Genomic DNA, 27,595 nt, shown 5'->3' with positions numbered 1-27,595 from the left:
TCTGTGACCGACCAAGCACGTCAAAAGGAAAAAGAAATCAGCTAAAACACGCACAGGAATGCAAAGACAACTTTTTAATTCCTGTTTACCATGAATATGTACACATAATTAAACAATCAGCAAACAACAACAACCCGACTCATGTATGTCTGGGTATTTTTCTGTGTACCAAAACTGCAGGACAAAAACAACGGCTGATAAAACACAATGAGGACTCAGAGGGAAAAACCCCCAAAACAAAACAACAAAACAGAAAAATCCAAACAAACCGCACAAATCTTTGTTACAAAGACTCAGCTAGTGAGGTTTTTTTCAGGTTAATAATTATTTTACTGTGTATCAGATGCTGTTGGGGTTGCAGCCTGAAACCACTATCTTACCCTTCATCGGAGAACTTCCAAGCAACACGAACACAAAACTGTAAATGGAGAAATGAGGAGCTCATGATGGATAGATGGAAGAGTTGATGGCTGGGATGTGACTGTGGAGCAGCAGTTAGCATAATACTGATTAGGCTGTTAATGCGCAGAGACAGACCTTTAGCCAGCTTTCCTTTATGACTTTAACTTGGAAAACACAACCTTTAGACCAGTGCTTCCCAACCGGTGTGCCGTGGAAGATTATCTGGCTCCACCTGATTAGTACTCTTTGTAAGAGGCACAATGACTACTTTCTCTTCCACTAGAGGGCAGTACAACCACCTGCTCTAATTAAAAGTGTCGAGAGCTGCCAGTAGAACAGAAGAAGACGAAGAATAAAATTACATAATAGTCATACTGTGAGACAACACAGCGCGTAACAGCAATAGATGAATATTTGAAAAGCTAAAGTAGTCAGTCTGACCTGGTCCTGGAGAAGATTCCGACCCAGGTGAAGGTTCTAACTTGAGTAGTGGTCCGAAGAAAGCAAAAAAGGTATACAGGGGACAAACTGAGCCAAGTCCACTATGCCTGGTGTGCAGGGAAAAAATGATCAATATGCTTTTTGTGCCATTTTTGTTTGATGGTGTGCTGAGTGATTTTTCTAGTGTGAAATATGTGGCGTGGCTCCAAAAGGTTGGGAAACACTGCTTTAGACAAACCTGTCCCTGTTTCTGATTGGTCCAGTGCTGCAAACTCCACCTCCTTCATGAAAACTTGGTCCTAGGATAGGTAGTAAGTCAACCCTGGTTTTTCCAGAGTTGATAACCACATTCATGTTAGCCTAATTTATGACAGTACATTTTATTTATGGGTGTATTTATAAGTTGGAAGACACCAAAGAACTTAAAGATGTTAAGCTTAGTGATGCCAGATAAGGAAAAAGCTTCTGTGTGTTGTATTTGCTTCACAGATACAGAAACACAGACTTGAAAAGTTTCTGTCAAACTGATCCATTTACAAACACTTAAAAAAAACCCTGTTAAGCATTTGAGTGCTGAAACTCATGATTAAATCTAGAAACTCTGCTAATTATTCAGAGAGATTAGGAGGGATTTAGACTGTGATGACACGCAAACATTCACACACACACACACTCAGAGCTGCATGCAAGTCTCCTCGGGGATTTGTGGGCCTCAGTGCAAAGATGATGCGGTTTTATTGTCGTTCCTCTCCAGAGATCGGCTCCACTTTTTTCTGTGAATATTTAAACCCAAGATAGATGCTGACTCTGTGATATTCACAACTCCTTACAGCTCCCAGTTTTTCATCTTAATGTTTCTTTTCATTTCTCAAAAAAAAAATAAAAATTAACAAATAAATTGCGTGTTTCTTTCTTTCCTTTGGTTCACAGCACATTCAGCCCTTTATACAATTTTGCACACCGACCTGTTCGGTCTCACTACAGACATAAACTAAGCAGCGAGCAGGTATTGTCTTTTATCAAGCTGATTTGTGGATCTGTAAAGTAGAGCTCTTATCTCTGTGTGACTTCAGCCTGCAGCGATCTCCAACAGCAGACTGAGACAATTCCACTTAAACCATTTTAAATGAGCTTAAGGCCAGTTAAGCTCAGCGTTATTTTCTTCAATAAATGACCGTTTTATCTACAAGCCGAGATTCCTTTAATCTTCCACATTAATTCAGGGCTTCAAAGTTTTAGAACATTTGACAAAAGTCATCCAGACAGCAGCGCACAAAATGATTCTGCCTGCTCTGCTAAAACACAGAGCTGATCGGCTCTGTGCGTGCGTGTGTGTGTGTGTGTGTGTGTGTGTGTGTGTGTGTGTGTGTGTGTGTGTGTGTGTGTGTGTGTGTGTGTGTGTGCGCGTGTGCCATGTTTACATATCTTTGTGGGGACGTAAAAAATGAAGTTTACTATTCTTGGTGGGACCAACAGCTCTTATGGGGACAAAAGTGGACATCCTCAAGAGTTTAAAGACATTTTTGAAGCTCATAATTTGGTTTTAGTGTCAGGAATACAACAAGGTCATAGTTTGGTTTAGGCTCAGGGTCAGGGTTAGCATTATGTCACTTAGATGTCCTCACTAAGATAGGAAAACGAGTGAGAGAGAGAGAGAACAGGTGGGATTTCAGCATCTGCTCTCCTCAAGAGGAAAACTTGCTTGACAGATCTGCATTTGGTCTCTTTCTCTCTCTCTCTCACACACACACACACACACACACACACACACCCTCTGTTCTGGATAAGAGAGAAGCATAAAAACATTAAACAGAGCAAGACAAAGCTATTCTACCCCCAAACTCTGAAATTATTTAAACCTGCTCTGTTTATGCATCAAAGGCGTTCGGGACATGTTTTCTTCCTCTGTGGACGCAGAACACTTTGCATGAGTCATCAACAACTTGTGTGGGTTCATTTGGATCTCCTAAAATCTTCACAGCTGACTAATTCCAAACAGCAACAACTACACAGGAAGCATTTTTCAGATACATGTTAATCACAGATAAATCACAATCAAATGCTTCATAGATCAAAGTGTGTATTTTTTAATATATATATTTATGTATTTCTTCTCAATTAGAAATGAGGTGTTGTGTTTAAATGGACAAATAAGAGGCAATATGAAGTATACTCACTCTTTGTTCACATAGCGCTGTGATTGTGACTGAGATTAAGAGAACATTGGTACATTAAGGTTTTTTCAGTTATGTTCAATTCTGGGTACCTCGGTGTTTCAGGGGAATGTCTTTATTGATGATTTGTGCCACCTAAAGAGTTTACAGGAGGCTGAGGGGTAGCGCTGCTGACCACCAGGATTTGAATACGAAGTCCAGACAAAGCCAGCTAGTGTATCATCTTAGAGGAGAAGTAATAAATACTACTCAGGGTCTCAGTGGTGGGATGAGCCCTTACAAGCCAGGAATGAAATTCCATTTTCATTGAATTTTTTATTTTTTTTAAATTCTAGGTTATTAGTGTCATAATTAAAGTTCATGAAAAAACATTGGTTGCAATTGAATATTGACTCCACTTTCAGCCCTTACAAATGACAAATGGTATAGCCCACCCCACACTCCCACTCTCCTTTACAGCACAGCTGATTTCTAATATCCAGCTGACAGCTAATGCCACCACGACTCATGTCTGTGCGCAGGAAACCAAATTCAGGCAAGAGAAGGCAAACTGAAGGAAGTCAGAATTTCTTTCAAATGAGGTGAGCAGGGCAAAATTAACAGGTTAAGAATATTTTAGCTAACAGCAGCTGTTAAAAACATTGAGCCAGCATCATGTGTGACCATATATCTACTCAGCACAACTTTGCACCATGAAACGCGTCGCCTTTAATTTCAGAAACAGCCACAGAGTGAAACAACGGCAGCCCGTCTCTCTCCAAACCATGTGACACGAGGTGAGCTCATATAGTGGCAGCTAAAGGTTGTTTGAGCAATCATTTAAATCAATAACAGTTTCAAATAGAAGCTTAGCAGCACTAACACAAAGCAGCATTAAACTTTATTGTATGCGGGGTCAGCAGTTCTCAGCTGATGTGCAATGAGGTTTGCAGGACACTATGAGAGGTAGCCATCTATGTTATGTAATGTTAATGACATTATTTACAATGAATCTGGTGCACTTTGGTGATCTGGTTGGACCTCTGATGTGCCCAACAGCAAACAGGTTGAAAACATTTGGCAGGTTTTGAGGGTAACGTCGATGCTGCGTGCTTCGTTCACACACAGAGGTCTGCGTGTAGTTCAGACAGTGAACGAGAGGATGTGAGAGATGATGGAAGTGAAGAGGGAGAGGAAAGTGAAGGTTTTTCTGAGGGTGATGAGGAGAGGGTGGAGCATGTTAGACAAGCGCTACAAAACTAAAATAGCATTTTTACACCACAGGAACCATAAATACTACACTGATGTTTTTATAAGTAATGCAGTTTTAAGGTTGAAACACTCATAACCATAACTGCAGACTAATGCATTAAGAGAGAGATGAACTAGGAGGAGATGCATTACAGACATATGGAGTGTGATGCTATGCTACTGTGTGTTGGGCTCCAAGAGCTGCCAAACATCTCAAAATATGCTTGAAAGCATCTTGTGTAGACACACACAAAACACTATATATTAATATACAATAACATGTTTTTCAGTGGGACGGTCTCATCACATCATGGATTTACCTCATTTAAAAAGAAAAGCTTGTAAGTAGAACTTTGTTCATATTAGCTGTTAAACCATCAGTGTGTGGAAACATAATTAGTATTAAATATAGACTGTATATGAATGATGGTGTGCATAGCAGTTATTACTCATACTTAGTTTTCCTCTGTTTCTCAGTCAGAGTCCCACTTGAGACTGCACTGAGTGCTTATATGCTAGCAACCTGTCATGCTGTGCTACACTGGCCCACACTCCCATCAGGCACGTGTTCACTGAGCTCAGAGCATTGCAACCAATGACTGCTTTTCTGAAAGCCAGAAGCCACTTCCATCTTTTAGATACAGTCAATGTTGCTAAAGCTGTTGTGTAAACCAGCTGCAGTGCTCTGAAGCTGCAACATGTAAATGTCTGTCCCTTCACTTTGACTGTATGTTTGTATCCTGATCGCCAACAGCTGTGCCAAAAACAAACAGCAGAGGGTTAAGCAAGATTCTGACAAACTAACTGACATGCAGTTGAAAACATTTCCTGTTTTTACAGTTAGGGTTATCACTCATCATGACTTAGTGCTCACAGCTTCAGAATACTAAACTGTGAGATTAATAACAATCAGAATGCTCGAATGAGTAAGAACCAGAGCTGAGACATTTCATTTCATTTACCTGCCATGGTTGGTGCAAAGTTTTAAAGCGAGCTGGTTTCTGGCATCAAGGGAAAAAATAAACAGGCAGTAAAAGGAACTTGCATTCAGAAGTCATGTGATGAACAAAAGGCACTGCAGTGGAAGGAGATCCACAGTTCACAATAGAGAAAAAAGTAACCAAACAGACAAAGCCAGCTGGAGACTGCAAGGAGGATGAGGAAATAAAGACTGAGAGGAGACATGCATACTAAGTACACACCAGGGAGAATGATAATGGGAGACAGGTGAACTCAATCAAGACAAAAGCAAGTGCAGGAAAAGGAACAAAAGCTGGGAATAAAAACACAGCGAGACACGTGAAGATGGCTAACCTTCAAATTAACTACACTCAAAGAAGGACAGCGTGCAGTTAAGAAACATTTGTGAGGCAGAAGAGAACCTGCCTGCCTGCATGAGGGAATCTCATCTCTGGAGATATTTTAAGAACTACTATTTAAGAAACCAGACTGCTGACATTTGTCCTCCTCCACCCACCTGCAGAACTGCACCAGCTGCTAACAGTGCATATGTCTTACCCAGCTTCAAGTGAGCTCAACTAGCTTTGTGTTGCCACTCCCTTCTGTTTAACTCACTTGACTGTGAGGCTGGAGCCAACCTTTCACTTGCATCGCCGTTTGTCCGCTGAGCTGAACAGCGGCTTCGCTCCATTTAAGCAGAGTGGTTGGGTTTCTGACAGCTCGAAAAACTCAGTGCGATCGAGATAAACTGCTGGGAAAATGGCTGCAAAAGCGCACTGGATAGCTTAATTTTAACACTGGAAAGTGGACTGATTTAAAGATGTTGCACATACTGTGTGTATCTGGTGAAAGTGTTCATAATCGCTCATCCATTATATTTGGTGTTTGGCAACTTCTGCGATAATCAAGGATCAGTATTTTAAAATAAAGTGTGGAGTTGTGGAGGTGATTTTAAAGGATTTGCATGCTTCAGGCAGACAGAGCTCTTTCCACAGTTCACTGGCAACACAGGAGGAAGATAAAGAGCATCAGTGTGCAGCATCTCCTGACAGGATCAGCTTTAGCAGCGTACAATTGTGCATTAAACTGAAATCAAAAGGGAAACTCTGCTGTGGGATGAGATTCATTTTATAAACAGACTCTCACTGAGCAGAACCTGCAGCGTTCAGGTCGGTAAGCTTCCGCTCTCACCTCTACTGAGCACTGACCTGATTTGTAAACCTAATAAATTGAAATTTCAGAACCCTGGGTACTCTGCAGCAAAGCATGACTGATTTATTGCCATATTTATGAGATATGCGAGCATAAAGCTAAACAAAATTCACTCTGTGTTGCATTGAACCTGGTGTGCCCCTCAAAAGAGCAAAAGATTGGAGACGTGGGTGTAAAAATCCTGCCTGACTCAGGGACGCTGGCAGCCAGAGAGACTGAGGCTTGATTTAGTGGTTCATTTGTTTTTTGGGAAACAAACAGGAGAAAGGATGATGGATCTCACCCAACCACCACGTCTTATTCCTTTTAAATAATGCAGAAATGTTATCCATTTCCAAAGATGCCTCAAACCAGAGCAGGAAATAATCTGCTCTGGGACATCCTGGAATACACAATAAGGTAAAAATATGCTACTGTAATCTTTTTGCGGTTTTCATATTACACTGGGATCAAGATGACATGTCAGTTCACACATCACGTAAATACCGCTTTAGTCTTCTGAAGGAGGTTTGTGGGATTTGGGAATCATAACCCTGATGATGTCAGACGTTATGTTGGCTCAAGTTTCTAATCCAAGACATGAGATGGAGCTTCCTGACAAGATAGGCAATCTGGAAAGTGTAGGAATCATTTTTTAGGGGGGATTGTTGTATTTCACCAGGGACTAATTTGATGTCTCAGTGTCAGGTGTTGGAAGTTTATAATATATATTTATATTCCCGCTCTGTCCACCTGCATATAGAGGGTCGTGTTTTTCAGGTAACTGTTCGGCATGGTTGGGACGCTCGTTTTTTCAAACTTGGTGCATCATCTGACATGTCAAGTATGCAATACTATAGTAACTGTAATCAAATACAGGTATTTTAGTCCATCTGCTGCTCTCTCTCCTTCTAACCAACTCTTCTTGGCTTTTTGGTTTGCTACATCGTTGCTCCACCCAAACACCACAGCGCTCATTACTCTGTCCTGTTCGTGCATGTTTTCACAGATTGAACTCTTTAGGTAAATTACTGTTTTCTCAGTTCTGTGTTTGGCACAGCTGGTGCAAAAATGTGACCTCTGCAGGAATCACAGGTCACAGGTTCAGATGCAGGACGAGCAGCATGCTTGTTATGGCACCACCTTGTCTGAGACCAGCAGCAAAAGTTCAGGCAGACACATAATTAAGGTCACACGTTCAACCGAAAGAACCCAAAATCACATCACAGAGACAAATGTTGAATGCCTAAAAAGGTAAAAGGCTAAAAAAAACAAGAGTAAAAAAGTCGACCTGCATTTAACCAGCACAGAGTTTGAGAAGCTAATATGGGAGAAATCTTGCTTTCTGAATACAGTGCATTGCATCATCGCAGCAAGCAGGTGCACAGCAGAAGCACTGTGAGGACAGATCTGAGGTCAGAGCTGTCATTGTAGAGCGAAGGTGTGATGCTGCAAAGCTGCATGCATGCACCGCACCAATGTCCCAGCAACTACTGAAATCAAAGCTACAGCTCCTCATTCACTTAGACACGGCTTTGTTTCTGCAAGGAAACAATTATTATTATTATTATAATTATTAACATTTGTTAGACTACAGTAATAGATTACATGGATTGTAATGAAACTGCTGGACAAACTGCTCCTCACAGCTCTGTGCAAATGACACCTCCTAATATATTCTGTAAGCCTGCGTCTGTCCCCAGACTGCTGCTCTAGATAAGTGCGTTCTGTTTCAACTTGCCTTATTAAATCGGCTAAAAATAAAGTGACATCTCAGTTCCAAAACACCGTGCAGGCTGCAACACAGGCGTGCGAGTGCGTGATTGACTTGCAGAGGTGGAAACCCAGGTATCTCCCAAGCATGAATAATAATAATAATAATAATAATAATAATAATAATATGGATTGCATTTATAAAGCGCTTTTCGGGGCCCTCAAAGTACAATTCCACTATTCATTCACTCTCACATACACACTGGTGGAGGCTACGGTTGTAGCCACAGCTGCCCTGGGGCAGACTGACAGAAGCGAGGCTGCCATATCGCGCCAGCGTACCGTACTGTCTCACAAACACATGCACAGAAGGCATATTAAGCTCCCCGTGTAATTTAGAGAGGACCACTAAATATTCAGTGTAAGCGCTACCCTTGCCACAGGCTGGACACACAGACACAGTAATGTAAGAATACACAAACACACACACACACACACACACACACACACACACACAGCTCCTGATAAAAATATCAGAAGCTGTGCTTGACTAAAGAGGTGAAAGAGAAAATTGTTTTTTCACTGTCAGACAAATCTCAGGAGTAAACTCCTCTCTGAATCCTCCCCTCGCCTTCTCACCACTAATCTCTTCCCAACGTCTTGTTCTTCTCTTGTCACCTCTCAGGATGTTTAGTGTTTTGCTCAAGGACACCTCAGCATCAGGAGCGGTCGCCTACGGCAGCAGTCATCAGGGCGAGTCACGAATACAGAAAATTTGGCTGAACCCGAACACGCTTTCTGCCGTCCCTCCTCACGCACGCACACCTGTCAAAGGAGACGTGTTCAGCTTATTAAGTCCTCCCACTCTGAGAGTCCCCGTATCAAATCATCAGTTATCCATTATGCTTTTTTAATTTCATGCCACCTTTCTGTCTGTGGGTGATGATCACAGTGAGTGCTTCATTTCTTTTGCGTGTTGCAGTTGATCGCGTTGAGGTGTGTGGGCAGCATCGGTGATCACATTTATCACATGTGCTTCAGTAAGTGAAGCAGTGTCTTTTAGTGTCTCCGGGATCTCTACATGTTTCCTGGGCCACAATTTCACTACCGAATCATAAATGACAGGCTGTAATTCCTTGAGATATCACCTCTGGGCATGGTTTTGATTGACCATTGGACTGGTGTAGTGACACACAAAACTTGGTGCCTCTGTCTCAATGACTCTCTGCGGATGTATTTCAATCTTGTTTATTTGTGTAGAGCCATCACAGCACCAAATGACTTCAACAGTCTCCCTTCCATATTTGCTCTGCCTCACAGAATGAGTGTGAATACATTTGGGAGGATGTCATCCTCTCACCCTCCCTCTGTCGCTCCCCCTCCTGTTTGCATGTCAGGATGCAGCACATGAATCACTGCTAGGACTCATACCTGCTGTGTGGCAGGAGATCTCTCTCTCTCTCTCACTCACTCACTCACTCACTCACTCACTCACTCACCTGTGCTGTATAAATTATTCAGTGTGATATCAGAGAAAGGTCTTCTTTAGACTGTGAGGCTGCATTTACACCTCAGCTTCTGACTTCAACATGTGATTCTCAAAGTGTGTGTGTCTCTCAGTGTGTATTTTTCTTTGTGTGTCAAGGGGATGTCTCTTGCTTCCTGTGTGGCACGATGCAGATACCTTGAACAAAAATAAATGCAGATTTGTAAAAGCTGATTGTTTTCACCCAACATATTGTGCGTGCGTGTGCGTGCATGCGTGTGCGCGCTTCTGTATTCCACCCATGGTCACAAAAGAGGCAGGTGTAGCCTTAGGTGACATCACCAGTGACACATTTTGAGGCTAACAGTGAGCAGCAGACGTTTTTAGATCATGTTCATACTGACATGTTAAAGGTTTTGTCATGTGGCACATGCAGACTGCATCACGTCCCCACATGGCTGCACAAATATATTTAGCATTAAAATGAATGTGGGCTATGCTAAAAGAGAGCTAAATAATGACTATACATGTCCACTGTGAGATCATCATCATCATCGTGTCTCACAGCATTGTGGCCCCACCACGCTGGTGTTTTGGATGCAGAAATGACCATATTTGGATAAGAGACTGGCGTGCTAATTTATAAACAGCGCACAGTGAGAGGTCCAGTTCAGTGACTCAGCCTACTGATCAGCTCCAAAGCTCCACCTCGCTCCAGCATCCATGAGGATTAAAGGAAGTTGAAAACTTTTTCAGAGTTGTTGTGAAGGTGGAAAGTACCCATGGGGGCCAAAAACTGTCCAAAACTGAGTCTGTTCTCATAAAACACTCATGTTAAAAAGCTCAACATTACAGCAGATTTCAACATGCTTACAGCATTCACTTTACAGCAAACTCACAGCTTCATAATAAATGTGTGGAGGGGATTTGTTTTTAACTTAACTGTTTAAATGTTAAAGGCTGCTGCTGGCTGTCTGTGAACTTTGCCTCAGTGTCGGTCACTGGACCCCTCTGCCATGTTTGTGCTGTCATTCTGCAATTTTAATTAGTCTCCTTAGACTAACAAAATAATGCAACTATTTTTGCAGTTAATTGTACTAACAGTACACCCAAACAGCGTGAGCTCCAGTGCTGGTAGGTGAAACTCTGCTATTTTATTTGAATCTTATATTGCACTAATTAGCAGATATCTGTGTCTCTGCAATGAACTGATATATCTGTGGATACGCCTTGTCAGCACAACTTGTTTGTGTTAGCTAATAATTATAAATATGGTCACTCCAGATATAAAAAATTAAAAAAAAACAACTATTACCTTTATGGTTTAATTACTTAAACTGGGTTTAAATTAATAGTATACGACAGAATTCAGAACACATGTTAAATGAACCTTTCAGATGGTTACGAGCACAAATGTTAGCTATTAACACATCGACATGAAGTCATGTCACTGTGGGCTTTGATTAGTATGTGGTTCAGGTCTTATCACATTTTGGTATTGGCTGCTTTTTGTTAGTTTATCCTGATAAGGGTCGCCTGTCCATACATCTCCAAACCCACTCCCTCCCACCCTTTTATCCATCGTTCCACAACCAGTATATGTATTCATGTATTCCCAGCGCTTGCAGTGCCGGGACTGCTCTCTGTTTGATCTCCTCTGTGGCAGCCAAAGGTCCCTGGGCTCTCTCCTTTGTTGTCTGCCTCCTCTAACTGAGATCACCCTCAAACTACAAAACCTTGCTTAGCAGACGTCCACATCAGTGCTGGATAACATGTTGGGGTTAGGGTTGTTATTCCAATCACTCTACAAGCAGAATGACCATATGATGGAACTCTGAGAGGAAGCTGAAAAAAGCACCTGCAGTTCCCTGTAACCGATTTAGCCACCAGCTACTCTCCCGCTGCAATCCCTGGTTGTACTGCACAGTCTAGTCTGGGTTTAAAACTTTAGATCGCTCTCAAACAGGTGGAAATGTGTCTCATATGAAGAACTCACAGGTGAGCAGAGACTTTGAGAAAGAGCTTAAAGGAGAACTTTTACATTCAAAGGGGAGACGGATGAAGTGGTTCAGCATCTTCTCTGTGTTAGCTGGGAGATGATCCCAAATACGTTGGAGGAAGTATATGCCATGAGCTCAAGGATGGGACTGAGAAGACTATTAACTACAGATCTTAGATCAGATCTGAAACACTGACAAGACTTTGACTTCCTGTTGAATTAGATTAATTCTATGTTTTGTCATCAAAGACAGTTAGGATTACTCGTCCTTTAAATAGTTTGGAAAGCTTGTCCTTGTATTCATCACCGTAGTTTTCCTGTATCCTCTGTCTTTGTGGATAAAGTACGTTACATTTTGAAAATCAGTGTTTAAAGGATCCTGATGTTTAGAGGATACAATGTTAAAGCTTTCATGTTTAATTAGGAAATGTAATTGTTCCACTAGCTGGTATCAGACTAGGAAAAAAGTCATGATTATTACTTTAAAATGACTGAACTTTAACAGACAGCCCTATTGTGCTCTGCTTCCTTGCCTGCAGTCATTTGTAAGAGATGGCAGGATATTTTTTCTAAAAGCTGACACTTTTACAGCCGAGTTCTGAAATGAAACAAGCACGAAAGGCAGAGTAGCAGGTAAAGAGAGGCTCCTGTACCCAGCAGGTCTCACTGTCAGCCTCGTACCTGCCAGGTGTCCTTGAGCAAGACTAACAAAATCAACACAAAACTCCTGACTGATAATTCACAACGAGCTTCTGCATAAAACACAGCTGAAAATTGTAGCCTCTAAATTTGGTTCCAGACTGACACATAGTTGTGGGAACAGCACTCTGGTGAACTTTTATTGATCTTTCCACCTCACCTGTCCAAGTTCTATTTTTAGTATAGGAAACCGGGTTTCCTGGGGTTGGCGCTGATCCTGGCGCTTAATTGGACGACAGAGGTAAACATGAACGCAGTAAGACAGCATGTCAGCCTGAGAGCGCTTTGCACTGTAGGATGTTGCTTGGCTCACAGACACAAATGTGCAAAGGCGTGTGGCTGTGCTGTTGGAGTGAAATCAGTTGGAACTGATGAGTTTTTATTTGTTTCTTTTTGAATGAAGGTTAGAGACGGACCTGAGTGAGAGAAGCATTTTTAAAGTAATATTTTATAACCACAACGTACAGACACTGGGTACCTAAAGTGTACGATGAATAAACTGGGATGGTGATGCTGTTTCGCACCACTGTCTTCAAGATGGCAGCTTCCACAAACACACTCCTTTATATATTCAATGATTTAATTCTAAGTTTATGAAAATGCATTGGAAACATTTACACTATAATGTATATTTATGAATATATTTTTTGATTTTACCTGACTACATATTCATGTCTTTCCCAGCCAGCACTGTTCTCACACTGGAGGATGGTGAGGGCTCACACTGAAGACTGAATCATGGAGCTGAGCTCTCATTTTAGGTGTTAGAGCCTAGAGGTTAGCTCTACCCTTTACTCCCATTTATCTCCCTTTTTTAAATTCATCTTTTATCTCTAACACGAGGTCTTCCCGTTGGACCACCCTCCTCATTCTCTCGTCGTATTCCTCTGGTTTTTCTGTTTTCTAATATCCTTGTTACCTTCTGCACTGATTACCACCTTTGTCTCTCTATATGTATTTGTCTCCTACCTCCTGCTCTGCCATGCTCCCTCTGTTCTCTGATTTGCAATATTTGGAAACCACCACGGCGATGAATGCCGCTATTGTCGAGCATCAATTCTAATGTGCTACATTTGGCCCTATGGCAAACGGTGATAAGATTTACACAGACGCGGACGTGTCAGCTCTGTTCTAGCCAGCGGTTGGCACTGCTATAAAGAATGCAGAGTACCATATCAGTACTAATATGAAAAGCTTAGCCCTTGTGGTAAACACTCGGTGACATATTTACATACACATAGAGGAGCTGGCAGTGTTTTTGAATTGATTGGCTGGGTTATAAAGAAATTTGAGGTAGCAGGTTAGATTTGTGCTGGAGAAATTTAGCCTCCTGTGAAAACATTTCCCTTTGGCGAGCCTCTGGCTCTGCAGCCGATGATAATAGGAGAAGAGAAAATAAAACACTAAAAGACATTAAGCACATGTTATTTTCACTCCAAGTACAGAATGTAAGCTCACCAGTTTCACAGTGTTGATATGCACACAAACAGCTCATTATGCCTTGTTGTTACAGCGAGCATGAATATACCGTCTTTCATCTTACGCCGTTACAAAACAAGACTTTGTGTGTGGAGACACTTCATCAGGGCACTGGCTTGTTGACCCTGTGGCTTGTGGGTAAAGAGCAGGGTTTCTAGTAAAACCCAGCAGTATGTTTGAACGTACTAATGAGTAATACAGGCTTATAATCCAATGATTTACCAATGAGTATGACTGCATGTGGCAGTGTTGCACCTGTAACCCTACATAATGGATGGTTCATCGGAAAGGCATTTTACATCTAGTCTGCATTCTTTCATTGGAGCACAAACTGCAGGGATGCTGGCATGAGTACACCTGAAGCCTGTCAAAGAACAGCGTACACCTGCTTCATTGCAGACGGATGTAAATGAATCACTTGTTGAAGAAATAATGTTTACAGGCAGTGTTGGTCAAGTTACTTGAAAAAAGTAATCAGTAACTAATTACTGATTACTCCCCCAAAAAAGTAATCCCGTTACTTTACTGATTACTTATTTTCAAAAGTAATTAATTACTTAGTTACTTAGTTACTTAGTTACTTTTTAAAAACACGATTTACAACCTGAATAGGTAATAAAGTGATAGATCTTTCAGCCCAATTCTACTTTTTCTACATAATCCATCATACAAAATGTAATCAAATGGAAAAGTCTCTTTTTTTAACTTGTTTTATCAGTTTTAATCTTTTAACTTTATGCATCAAGCAAAACATTTAATTATATGCAACATTCTCTGACTTGAATAAATTAGTTTAACATTTAAACCTATTTTCTACACATTCCAGCACATAAAATAAAATATTTTTTGTGTTTTCACTCACTCTTTCAAACAGATGCAAGTAAAACACAGCAGAAAATAAATAAAGTCAAAGACTCAGCGGTCCTTTTGCTCTATTTTCACCTGTAAAGCAGGAGCAGGGTAGGCGGAGGGTTACCCTGGTGCAGGTGTGCTGCGGTCAGTTGAAGAATCCGCGCGAGTGTCTCTGTGAGTTTCCCATCACGTAGTAGCTACTCGGTGCTTGCTCGGAAGTTTAGGGGTTTTTTTCGCTGTAAAAAGAAGTTTTCTTCCCACGCACGATGGACGCTAATGTTTTTGTCACTTTTTATGGAATCAAACTCAAAGTAAGGTCAGTACTTCCACACTTTAAACGCTGCACGCTCATACTCTCTCCCGCACTCGATATATTATCCATTGTTGATCTGCACACAGCTGCTGTCACCAACGTCGCACTTGTTTACGTCACTGTCATGAGACATTCTCACAAAAAAAATCACGGTTTTAGTAACGCAGTAACGCAGCGTTCCTACGGGAAAGTAACGGTAATCTAATTACCGATTTTGCAATAGTAATCCCTTACTTTACTCGTTACTTGAAAAAAGTAATCAGATTACAGTAACGCGTTACAAGTAACGCGTTACTGCCCATCTCTGTTTACAGGACAGATACACCCTCACAATGACACAGCTAAATGCTGCTAGGCACTAGGGCAGTGTGAGGGTGAGAGGACCTAAAGTCCAAGACTCTGGAGGAGGACTTTCAACAACACTTTTAATGTGAAATAAAGTCCAAGAAGCAACAAAAGTCCATAAGAGCAGGCAAACAGAGTCCAGACAGCTACTACAAGGCCTAAAGAAAAGCTATTTGACACTGAGGTGTAAACACACAGACTCAAAGTAAAAGTGGGCTTTTATACAAACACTGAGAATAATCAGAGGGAGTGGACACAGCTGGGCTGAGGGACAGGTGAGACTAATCAGAGATAATTAGACAAAGGAGGTAAAAAGAAAATATACTTAAAAACATACAGAAAGCAAAGTAACCAGACACACTCAATTACTCAATTTCCCTCTGGGATTAATAACGTTTCTCTGAGACACAGGTGTCAAACTCCTGAAACCTTTCCATGTGTCCCGCTGCAACACACCTGAATAACATTAGTAGGTCATTAGCAAGACTCTATAGAGCCTGACTGCATGCTGAGATGGCAGGTGAGCCATTTGATTCATGTTACAGCAGCTCATCGGTGACTGAATGTGGTGCAATTAAAAGACTTTTAGAAGTCCATTTTTCTAAACACTTACATTTATTTCAATTTATTTGCGTAGGGTTAGGGGTTACCATCTCAGCATGCAGTCAGGTTCTATAGTCTTGCTAATGACCTATGAATTTTATTCAGGTGTGGACCTTTTTTATTGGAGGGTTGGAGTTTGACACCCCTGCTCTAAGACATTAAAACTTGGCACTTGAGGTAGTCGAGGTATCTTTGGCAAAGTCAGTATAATAAAAAAATCTTTGAACCGAGTTTGAAGAGCTGAACATGGATATTTTGGACATTTTTCAGTCTTGAATATTTTTCATGTGCACTGGTGGTTTGAGGGACAGAGGTTGTGTTATTTCCTTCTGAAGCTTGTTGGTCAGTCACATTCTTTTCTTTTTTTAGGTTTTTGTATCTGGAGGAACGATCCTCCCACATGAACGTTCTGGTGTGGCACCTGTTATATAACCATTACGTGTCAGCCGACAGACCTGGCAGTCTGGTATGTGTGAACATGCATGGGTGTCCTGGGATTGAGTCATATCCACATATGAATCATTGTCTCGCTTTCTAGAGACATCATAAGAGTCTTGGCATATACAGCACCTGTGCCTCGCTGCAGACAAAAAAAAAAAATCAATAAAAATCAGGACAAAAGTTACTGTTCATTTCAGCCCATGGTGACAATCTGTTGAAGAGCCGACAACTAAACAAGGACTCCCCTGTGCTGCATTCACTGGAAGTTATTGATGTACATACAGCACTGCTCAACTACAACTCTTTGTATTACTCAGGAAAGCTGTGGGCCAAGGGCCAGCTGGTGAGGACGGCAAGCCCTGAACATTTCACAGCCTCTGGTGGACGACTGCAGTCATGACTGTATTTATGCTTCACAAGGGGCAAAAGGCAAGGGCAGCCAATCAGAAGACAGGTGGATGAAAGGGTTTGAATGATGAATTATGCACACTGGCAGCTGATATAAAGTTAACATTAGTTACTTGTTACTTTATGGAACAAAATCAAAAACTCTGAACTGTGAGAAGCTCTGACAGGAGAGAAAAATCAACTGTGTGAGAGTTTGGGATTTGAACTAAAGAGAAAGAAAAAGGAAGTTGAGTCGCAGGATGAGAGTGAGTACCGTCCAACCCACTGATTTCCCCCGAGAGTGAACCAACATAAAATATGGTGGTGCCTTAATTATTCATAGATCTTAACTGGCTGAGATCTTACCACTCACTGATGTGTGTGCTTCTCTGCAGTAGGAGTGCTGACTCACTTTTTGTGTATTTATGAGATGCAAATCAGAGCAAAGCCTTAAGTCAAACTGCAAGCTGAAGAGAGAGAATGAGCCTGAGAGGGAGTGAGAAAGAAACAAAGTGATTCAAAGACATAAACACGAACACCGCTGACCCGGTGCCTCATACTTTCCTACTTCTCCAGCACAGGAAACTTAGCAGCTCTCAAAATTGTTTTGATTTGATCAAAAATTCATTGAATAAAATAAAAGAATCAGGAAAATCTGTCAGAGAGCTGCCATTGCACACCAGCAGTGCCTCTCACTGCATGTGATGACCTCAGGCTAATTAGAGAATAATGTCAGAACTGCAAAGCTTCTCAAATCAAAGTCATTTTAAAGTCAGCTCTTAAACGATATTACGATAACATCAGAAAGAATTATGCCAATGACATTTATTTTAAAAAAAAAAACCAAACACTTCATCCCCACTGATACAAGAGGATGGGCAGCTTTTGTTTTCTTCATCAGTAAACGGGGACTACAGTGGAGCGTCTGTGTGGTTGTGAATGGGTGCACAGTGAGATCATGTTACTGTTCAGAGCTGGTAACATTTAAATGTTCTGCTTGATCATTTTCAGAAAAATCTGATGTCTGTGAGAACATGCACGGACTGAGAAATGTTTAATATTTAACAACAATTCTTTGTGGTGCTCTACGGTCTTTGATTGAGAAGGCAGTCTGCTGATTACTTAAGGGCCAGTTTTATTAATGTTGAGAGTCCTCCAATTATAACAAGCACCTGATAGTTCCAGGTAGATTAATCTTAGACGCTCACTGATTAAAGGGCTTTTGCGGGACTTGCCTGCACGACTGCTTGATTTGAATACATTTTTTGATGAAAAAGAAAATCAATTCAGTCATGTGCAAAAATTGTACAGATCTTAATTGCAACTTCTCCCTTGGCTGAGCTTTGCTCATGAAATCTAAGTAAACTGTGTAGTAAAGATCGGCTATGGAGGCATTGGCCAAAAGATTTGATCTCACACCTTTTGGTTTGAACTTTTTGGGGTGGAAACTCTTGGCAGGCAAAATGAATGACAGCTATTCAAAAGACTTTTAGTTTCTTCGACTCTTGTCTGTTTCAGGGGAGATGCATGCTGTCACATCAGGCACTAGGTGAGTGGACTAAAAGGCAGGGCTCACAAAGTGTTTATTTACAGATAGATGATTCTAGTGAAACACACAGGCTGGTCATGGAACATCCAGGAAGGGTCTAAGGGGGCTTGAGGGGTCCACACAGGAGGGAATCCAACTTGCAAACCAAACCAGCAGCCACTCCACACAATCCAAACTCACTGACTCGACTTGAGAGGGGAAAATCTCTCTCACGCCTCAAGGTCCGGTGTCCTGAAGGTTTTAGATGTGTCCTTGATCTAACACAGCTGATGTAAATGACTAAATGACCTCCTCAGCATGTCTTGAACTTCTCCAGAGGCCTGGTAATGAACTAATCATGTGATTCAGGTGTGTTGATGCAGGGTGAGATCTAAAACCTGCAGGACACCGGCCCTCGAGGCCTGGAGTTCCCCATCCCTGGACTACACCAATAGGTCCACAAACTTTCATGCGGACTCCAGCGACCCACCCATGTGATGGGTTCATAAGAGGACCAGACTCAGCAGTACATCTTCACCTAAAGGGTAAAGGTCATTCTTATGAGGATGCCAGTGTTCACATATGGAGCGAGAGCACAGATGGTTTGAAAAAGGAGGAAAGGAGGCCATCTTTGTCCACTGTGAATGACCATCACAGAACAGAGGTGGTGCCTTATGACGTTTTCTTTCCTCACCTATGTTTGCATGTCATGTTTAAAATGGCTAATATTTTTCACTATGTCTAATATAATGACATCTTCTGAGATATGGCAGCCATGAGCACACAGCAGGCCGCTTTTGGCATATTTAAAGTGTCTGACCATCATATTTGGGTACACGGATGAGAAACCTTTACCTAAATTACTTGTGTGTGCTTCTTCATTTGCATTCTGTGAACTCCACCTTCTCCCCTCTGGCTGTGCTGAAGGGAAATGACTCATTATGGGGAGCAGAGAGAAGATTCATCTCTGAGATATGTCACGTGTCAGAAAAATCACTGCAATTCGAAGAGCAACTTCTTGAGCACTCGCACGGGCACGCAGTTACGTCTCATTATTGGAGAAGGGGCCGTCCACCTCTTTCACTCCTGCCTTTCATACAGTTACACTACTCTGACATTTTGCCTTTGAGACTGGAATTGCAACAGGAAGGATATAAGGGCACGTAATGTAGAAATCCAATATCCCAGGATTAACTTTGTTCTGCATTATGAAGCCTAACGTTAAATACTAATAAGCTCAGGGAGACGTACCGAGGTGGCTCTAGTGGACTGTTTACCACCACTTGATTAGAAGTGCACCATGAAATGAGATGTGTTTGGGAAGCCATTTACACCTAGATAATATCCCTTAACCCAGGGGTGTCCGACTGTAGTCCTCGAGACCTACTGTCCTGCAGCTTTTACATGCATCCCTACTCCAACACAGCTGAATCAGCATGCCATCAGGTTTGACAAAGGCCTGATAACAAGTCATTCATTTTATTCATGTTTGTCGGAAGAAGGATGCGTCTAAAAGCTGGAGGACGGTAGCTCTCGAGGACTGGAGTTGGACACCCCTGCCTTAACCTGACTTACAGATCAAGTGAAAGTGACTGAGAGTCAAAGTTTTACATGACTGCAGTTTATGTTGACTCATGACTCAGTAACTCAAAATCTCCTTTAACAGCAATCATGTTCAGTAATTGTTTTCTGACTTTATCAGCCTCTCATGTTATTGTAGAGGAATTTTGTCCTGTTTTTCTTTGTAGTTCATTCAAGGTATTCATTCATGCACAGCTCTCTGAAGGTCCCGCCACAACATATCAAACAAGCTGAAGTCTGGGCCATTCACTGGACCACAGCAGCACCATGATTTTTTTGTTAAATCAGTCTGTTTTTACTGTATTTGGGATCATTATGCTCTTGTGTGATCAGATTTAGGTGAAGCTTTAGCTGTTGGCCTCTGATACTTTAGTAAATGGAGGAGTTCATCGCTGCAGTGCCCAGTCCCTGTGGCTTCAAAACAAACCCAAATCACCACGACTGTGCTGTTTGTGCTGATATGTTGTGTTTGATGTCTCCAAATGTGGAGAGAAAATTATAGAAACATCTTTATTTGGGTCTCATGTTCTTTTTAGAGACGTTTCTGCTGGCAGTCCTTCCAAACAAGCCAACTTCCCACTTCAGTCTTTTTCTAATTGTCCTGTCATGAACTTTAACCTTTAAGATTCTAACTGAGGCCTGCAGTCTGACATGTAGCCCTTGGGTTTTCTGCAGTATGAATCAGCTAAGCACAGTCTGACCTTAGTGTTAATTTGCCAGGATATCCAATCCTGGTAAGATCAGCAGCTGTCTTGATTATTCTCCATAATTTCCATTATCTTTCTCACCGAAGAACGATGAACTTAAAATTGTGTAGAAATGGCCTTATAACCCTTCCCAGATTGATGGGCAGGTAGAACTGCTTCTCTCTTCCTTTGCATTGTATTAACACACACCTGGATGCTCCAGACCTGTAAATTGCTAATATCTTTGCTTTTATCCGGGTGCTAACATTCACTGATGATCAGGTAATCAAGTGTATTAGATTAGCAGCACCTGGCTGCTACTTACCCTCTTACCCCTCTACTGCATAGCGTTGCCCTGAGGCAACAAACCACATTTTCATCCCTTACGGTGGCCCTTCAAAAAACACAACTTTTTTTTTTTTCGAACAATGCTACCAGGCACATCTCTTTCCAATAAAATGATGAGTTGAAGGTGGTGTGACTTTGATTTGGGGCGGCAGGGCCCCTTTCTGCAAGCTGCACTACATGAGAGACTTCTCCATTAGGAGGCAAGATAAAGATCACTATTTTACATGTTTATAGTGAAATAAATGTATATTAAAAAAATACTTGCATGTGCATGAATATGTTAAGAAGCATATTTGATTGTTTGTTCTACTTTTTAAAATTGATTTATACTGTGAAATTGTTCATTTTCATTCGTTGCCTCAAGGCAACACTGCGCAGTTAGCCCAATTTTTTTTCAGGCAATATAATGCATTTGGATATGTGTGTGTAGAGATGTGTTTGTGTGCATTTATATGATCATAGTCAATGTTTTTTTTACTTTACAATCTACTCATAATTACAGGACATGGATGTAAAAACTTTTTATGCAAGGAAACCAAGGGAACCAAGGGAATGTGCACTTTCTGTCGTCAGAAAGTGAGGACAGTGAGCTTTCAGGGAGTGACAGTGAAGTAGAGGAGTGGATCCCTGAATGAGGTTTGAGGGGCACTTAGGAGCTCAGGGGTCAGGGGTCAGTTGGTAAAGTAACTGTGTCTGTGTGTGTGTTAGTGCCCACATAGCAAGCAGGTCTGGCCAGGATCTGGTATCAAGCCGGCACTTTGAGTAATCTGGGAGAGTAGAAAAGCGCTACATAAAAATCAGTCCATTCACTGTCTGAACAGAGTTTCGGCATGTTACTTTTGCACTGTTTTGCATGTTCTGGCACATGTTGTTATTGCATGGCTTGATTAAGGCACACATTATGCTGACATCTGGGGCCAGAGCTGAAACCGTTCTGGGCCAGCACAGGGCCAGCAGTGTGTCTACAACTGGCCCGTGGCTGCACACCACCTACAGATGGCCCACATACCGCATAACGGCCCTTTGGTGGCCCAGATCAGGTTTGCCAGAGGTAATCCACACATGGGCCAGCACCAGGGTGTCTGAAACTGGCCTTGTGCTGGCCCATGTGTGGGCCACCTCTGGCAAACCAGGTCTGGGCCACCAAAGGGCCGTTATTCTTTGCGGTATGTGAGCCATGTGTAAGCACATTGTGTGGGCCTGATCCCTGCCATACCAATATTGCTGTGTGGGTGTCAGTGTGTGTGGTCATGTATTACTTATTGTTGTGGGGACACTCATATTGTGACGTCTCGCCTACTTTATGGGGACAAATTGCAAGGTAAATCATTCAATTTTAGGGTGAAGGCTTGAGTCAGGGTTAGGGTAAGGTTCAGGCAGGGACTTGTGATGGGTAGAGTCAGGATAAGTCTCCAGGAAACTAATGTAAGTTAATGTAATGTCCCCAAAAGTGATGGAAACACAACGTGTGTGTGTGTGTGTGTGTGTGTGTGTGTGTGTGTGTGTGTGTGTGTGTGTGCGCGCGCGCGCGCGCACGCACGTGCATGGGGTTAGGGTCAAACGTTGGATGTATTTTGGTGTTTTATTGTTTTGTGAAATGTTTACATTGTTTATTTGTTGTTTATTTATTTGTTCATCCTTGTTGCACTAATACAACTTATTATAGAATAACTTGGCATTTTACTACCCTTGTTGCACAGTGTTGCCTTGAAGCAACAAACCAATATCTGTTTGGGGGGGGGCAGGGTGTCAAATTTTATGATTGATATATTATTAGGGACCCTAAAGCTCCCCCAAAATAGGGAGAAATATTTTTTTTCCCCCAAAATTAAAAAGTCATGCAGTAGAGGGTTAATTCAGCAGTAAGGAAGGAAGGAAACGCATATTTAGTTTTTTCTCATGGCTGTAGATGCCTGTGTACCAACATGTATTTCAGTATAAATGCATGTTGGAAAAAGATGAACCCTCAGATTTATGTTTTGATGTGTGTATTTCCCCTTCCTGTTCAGTCAGAGCTTTAAACATGATGCAGTGCCCCTCTGACACACAAGCATGTAAAGCTATTTGTTTGAAAGCATTTACAACTGACTGAAAACAAACCTGGTATTTATCTGCTGTTTCTTCATTTTACCACTAGATGTTTACACAACACACGGTCAGTTATGCAAATAGCTGACCTCTAAATGCCTTTTCACAAGGCAGCTGCAATTCTTTGTTTTTACCGTCATCAATCATTTAAGCCACTGTGATAATTTAGGGGTGAAGCAAACGGTGACCACAGCCACTACAGACCAATATCTGACCACCAAACACAAACAGCAGTGAGGCCAGCTGGAGGCACATGAGTGGATTCATTAACCGGTACTTTCTCAAGCAGAAAGCATAAAGATACTACAGGAATTCAATCACATATTTAAAATGTAATCACCCTGAGCTTCAGCTCATAGGGTGATTATATAACATAAGGACATAAAAAAATAAATAACAAATGTTTCCAGATTTTTTTTAAATTTGTTCAGGACTAAATTATGAAAAATTTTTAATCGTATATGCAAATGTTTCCTGCATTGTAGTCTTCCCTGCATAAGTAAATGATAAGTGCTGTCAGCAAACTAACTGTAATAGTTTGCTGACAGCACTGGCCAAATGGACAGAATCAATAGAGATTGGTATTGTTCCTCCCCCGTGTGAGAAATGGTCTCTGGACACCCAAACACCAAAAATCAATCTGGCTCTGCCACTAATCTGCGTGTTGGTGTTTTTGTTTCCCTCAGTTCCATCTACTCGGTCATCAGCCTGGCAGACGTTCACCTCCATTATGTCTGCAATAGACAGTGGAGGCTATTTTTTTTTTTTTTTGAATCAGAAGCTCAGGCTGGTGGAACTCGGGCAATGCATACAATTTCTTTATAAACCCATCATTTCAAGTAAGAAAGAGAAACTCCAAAATGCTTAAAGTCAGAGCTGCTGATTTCTCCTGAGACAAAAAAAGATGACAGACAATTACCTCTGTAACTTACACCCCACGTCTGTTTACCAAGGCTACGAAACGTACGTGATATAATCGTGACTGTGGTGAAACCCACCATGCGGCTCTGCTGTTAATTTAGAGCACTAAATAAAAAACAATAATCAGCTGAGCCTTCTGGGCCTTGTTCCATTATGAAAGAGTGGTCATGCTTTCTTCCCGCATTACGTTCCAAACTTTAATCCACAACTATTTCATTACAGCCATTTCCAAGCATTTTAATAACCATAAACCAAGACGCCAACATTAGCAGCCTCGCTGGCTCCATCCCCGAAGCCCTTCAGCTGAACTGTGACGAGTCAAAATCAGCATGTGGGTTTATTTGTGTGTGTTTGTGTGCTGTTGCGAGACCTAGGTGTACACTTTCTTTCTTTTGCATCATGACTTGTGTGTGTGTGTGCATGTGTGTGTGTGCGCTGGTCAATCAAGACAGTGCTAACATTCTCTGCATGTTAATTCATTTTTTCCCTGAAAGCTCATTACAGAAACCATCGCTCCAGCTATTAACCACCAGCGTGTAATGTAATTGAACCCTGTCTGTGTTTATGCTGTAAATATTGTGAGAAGGAAAAAGGAATATAAGAATATGTGCGTGTGTCTAGTTATATATAGATAAATAACTTGTGTGTGTGTGCTGTGACAGTGTGAATCCTTTTACTTCTATATTTGTGTGTGTGTGTGTGTGTGTGTGTGTGTGTGTGTGTAGGTCAGTGATGATTCAGATTCAGAAGCAGATTCTGTCTTTTGATTAGAGGGGAAATTACAGTGAGACCCTGAATATTAATAACTCCATTCTTTCATCCACTTGGTAACAGCCCAGGCTATTTATAGATCTTGTTAAATGTGTGTGTGTCTGTGTATGCGGAGGTTGTGCACATGTGCGTGCCCGTGTCCCTGTCTTCTGATTCTTTGTCTGAGATGGATAACCACCTTAAATGATTTATAGGTAATGGTATATTGATTTTTTTATGTTTTATTAATTGTACTAAAAGACAAAAATATTTGATCATATTTGTCTTTCAAAAACCCAGAAACTGCATTACTGCTTTAACACAAATGTATGAAGTAAGGCCAAAACATCAGTTGAATTTTAATCAAGTTTTGCTCTTCTTCACGTTTGTGTTTTTATATTTTTATTGCCTGACAGATTTCAAGAGCCAGAGCATTAAGTGACCGAGAGCTGAATTTCATCAGATTGGAATCAACAACTTCAGATTCAGGACAGGAAACGGTTAACATAAACATCTCTATTGCAGAATGAGTGCTGTGCATACATTCCTTCTCTCATTTCAGAGTGAATTAGATCTGTTGGGGCGTAAGATGGACAAAGGTTCATTGAGAGACACCAGCTTGGACCAGCAGAGTTCAACCTGAGGTGACAGAGCCATCCTCTGAGGCTGGATCAGTCTGAATGCACCACTGAGGACGGCTCTGTAAATGGCTTCTGCTCTCAGCTGTAAAAAGTTAATGTGACAAAACCAAAGAAATGGGACATTTTGTTTATAGTTTCAGGACTCTGCAACCTTATCAGATAAGCAAAAGTCACTAAAACAAAGCACGAAGAAGATTAAAATGTGAGAAACACATAAACGAAACAGCATTACTAGGATTCTTAGTATTCTTTGTGGGGTTTCTTCTCCATGACTGAAGCCCTGGTGTTTTATCTGGTATGTTCTTCTTTCCAAAATACTTTTAGAGCTGTCACAACGGTGAGGACTTTATTTGACTTTAGTCCAGTTTAACTGTGGATGGCAGTGATGGCCTACAGTAGTAGCAGTAGTATATACTGATGTCCTGCATGGACTGCCATCACATTTGTAAGTATCAGTTTGTTGGATCTCTGGGATTCTCAGAGATTTTGTTACTCAGTCCACTCATGAATCAGTTTCTTTTTTGTGAGGAATAAGTGCCCAGAGACCTGAATACAAGCTTCAAAAAAGCATTCGTCCCAATTTCTTATTGGCTAGGCAGAGAGATAAAACTAGAAAGGATGTGCAGCAGTTTAGGGTGATTACGACAAAAATGTAAATATATCGAAAAGTGAATGAAGTATGTTGAGAAACTGGATGAAGTACTTTAAAACTGAAGAACTGTAGCAACTAGGGATAAAGTTGATGAGCCGAAACTGAAAGTAGGTTAAAAAAAGGTGATGATCAGTGAGCAGCAGTAAGGCTTCATGCTGAGAAACAGCACTACAGATATGATGTTTGCTTTGAGAGTGTTGATGTACAGCATAGAGAAGGTCAGACGCAGCTGCACGGTGTCTTTGGGGATCAAGAGAAAGCAGATGGTGTTATATTACTTCACGTCATGATCATGATCTTGATTGCAGTGGTGATGGACAGGCTGGCAGATGAGGTCAGACTCTCACAGTCTTGGTGGAGACCAGTGTCAGAGGTGATTTGTGATGGAAAGATAGCAGCAAGAGTGAAAAATAAGGTTTACAAGAAAGTAGTCAGACCTGCTGTGATGTTTGGTTTGGAGATGATGGCACTGACAGAAAGACGGGAGGCAGAGCTGGAGGTGGAAGAGATGAAGATGTTAAGATTTTCATTGGGAGTGAGCATGTTGGACAGGATTAGACTTGAGTACATGAGAGGGACAGTGAAGGTTGAATGTTTTGGAGACAGAGAGGTGAGGCTGAGATACTTTGGACATGTGCAGAGGAGGGAGAGTGGATTCTTGCATGTAGTGACAGATACACTTCCCCACTGGCTTTTTTCAGTCCCCAAGCTTTACACTTGATGATTTAACCAGAAACATTTAGCTTATAACAGAGAAGCAACTTCCACAACATTGTAGTATTTTTCAGAAACATGTGGAGAAATGCTACAATGATTAAACAGTGAAATGTTACTATGTAATGTCAAGTGGTAACATCTGAAACCCATCCCTCTTTATCTGTATCAGCATATCATGATCTCGGCAGACAAATTAGTGCGTCTCATCTATTCGCGTCTCCGTGTTCAGACACTTCACTTGAACATCCTGCTTTATTGCTCTGCTGTCAGTTTTCTCTCCTTTTTCCCAGGCTTCTTCTAACACAAACGCACACACACTCAGCAGCAGCCTAATGAACCCATGTAGAGTTTACTGAAGCACCTTATTTTTGATTCATTTGGATGCATTACTGATGCTACTGAAGGGTCTGAGAGAGACACAAAGAACACGAGGAGAGCGGAAGAGAGACGGGGCTGTGATGCTGTCGGTCGTTTTGATGTCCCTCCACTGTGTCACGCAACCCGAAGCACATTCATTTGACAGAAAAGCACCAACATGTGATAGAAGCTTGAACTTCATGCCATCAGCTTGTCATCTCCCACAGAGTGGATAATCTGATTAACACGTGGAACTCCTGCTGCATAACTGCGTATGTTAATGTGGAAACTAATTATTCTGTTGCAAAAACATTGGAAATTCTACAAGTAAATGCAGATAATTGAGAAAAAAATATCTTGATGAAGCTACATTTTCAATTACTGGCTTAGCTACCCTGATGATTTGCCCGATAAGCTGAACTGTTCTGTTTCATCCAAATATTTGGAGTGCTGAAATTAGATAAATATATTTAGATTTATGTTCATATTTGTCTTTTCCAAATATTCTGTAGCTGCGTACGAGATATTTTGCAAATCTCTTTCATTCTGTCTCTGCAACTTAAAAAAGTGTAAAACCTACCTTGAGCTCCAGGCAGAGTGATTACGACAGG

The sequence above is a fragment of the Maylandia zebra genome, linkage group LG14, assembly GCF_041146795.1.
Source record: "Maylandia zebra isolate NMK-2024a linkage group LG14, Mzebra_GT3a, whole genome shotgun sequence".
Lineage (NCBI taxonomy): Eukaryota > Metazoa > Chordata > Actinopteri > Cichliformes > Cichlidae > Maylandia > Maylandia zebra.
Note: the sequence above shows the minus strand (reverse complement) of the source record.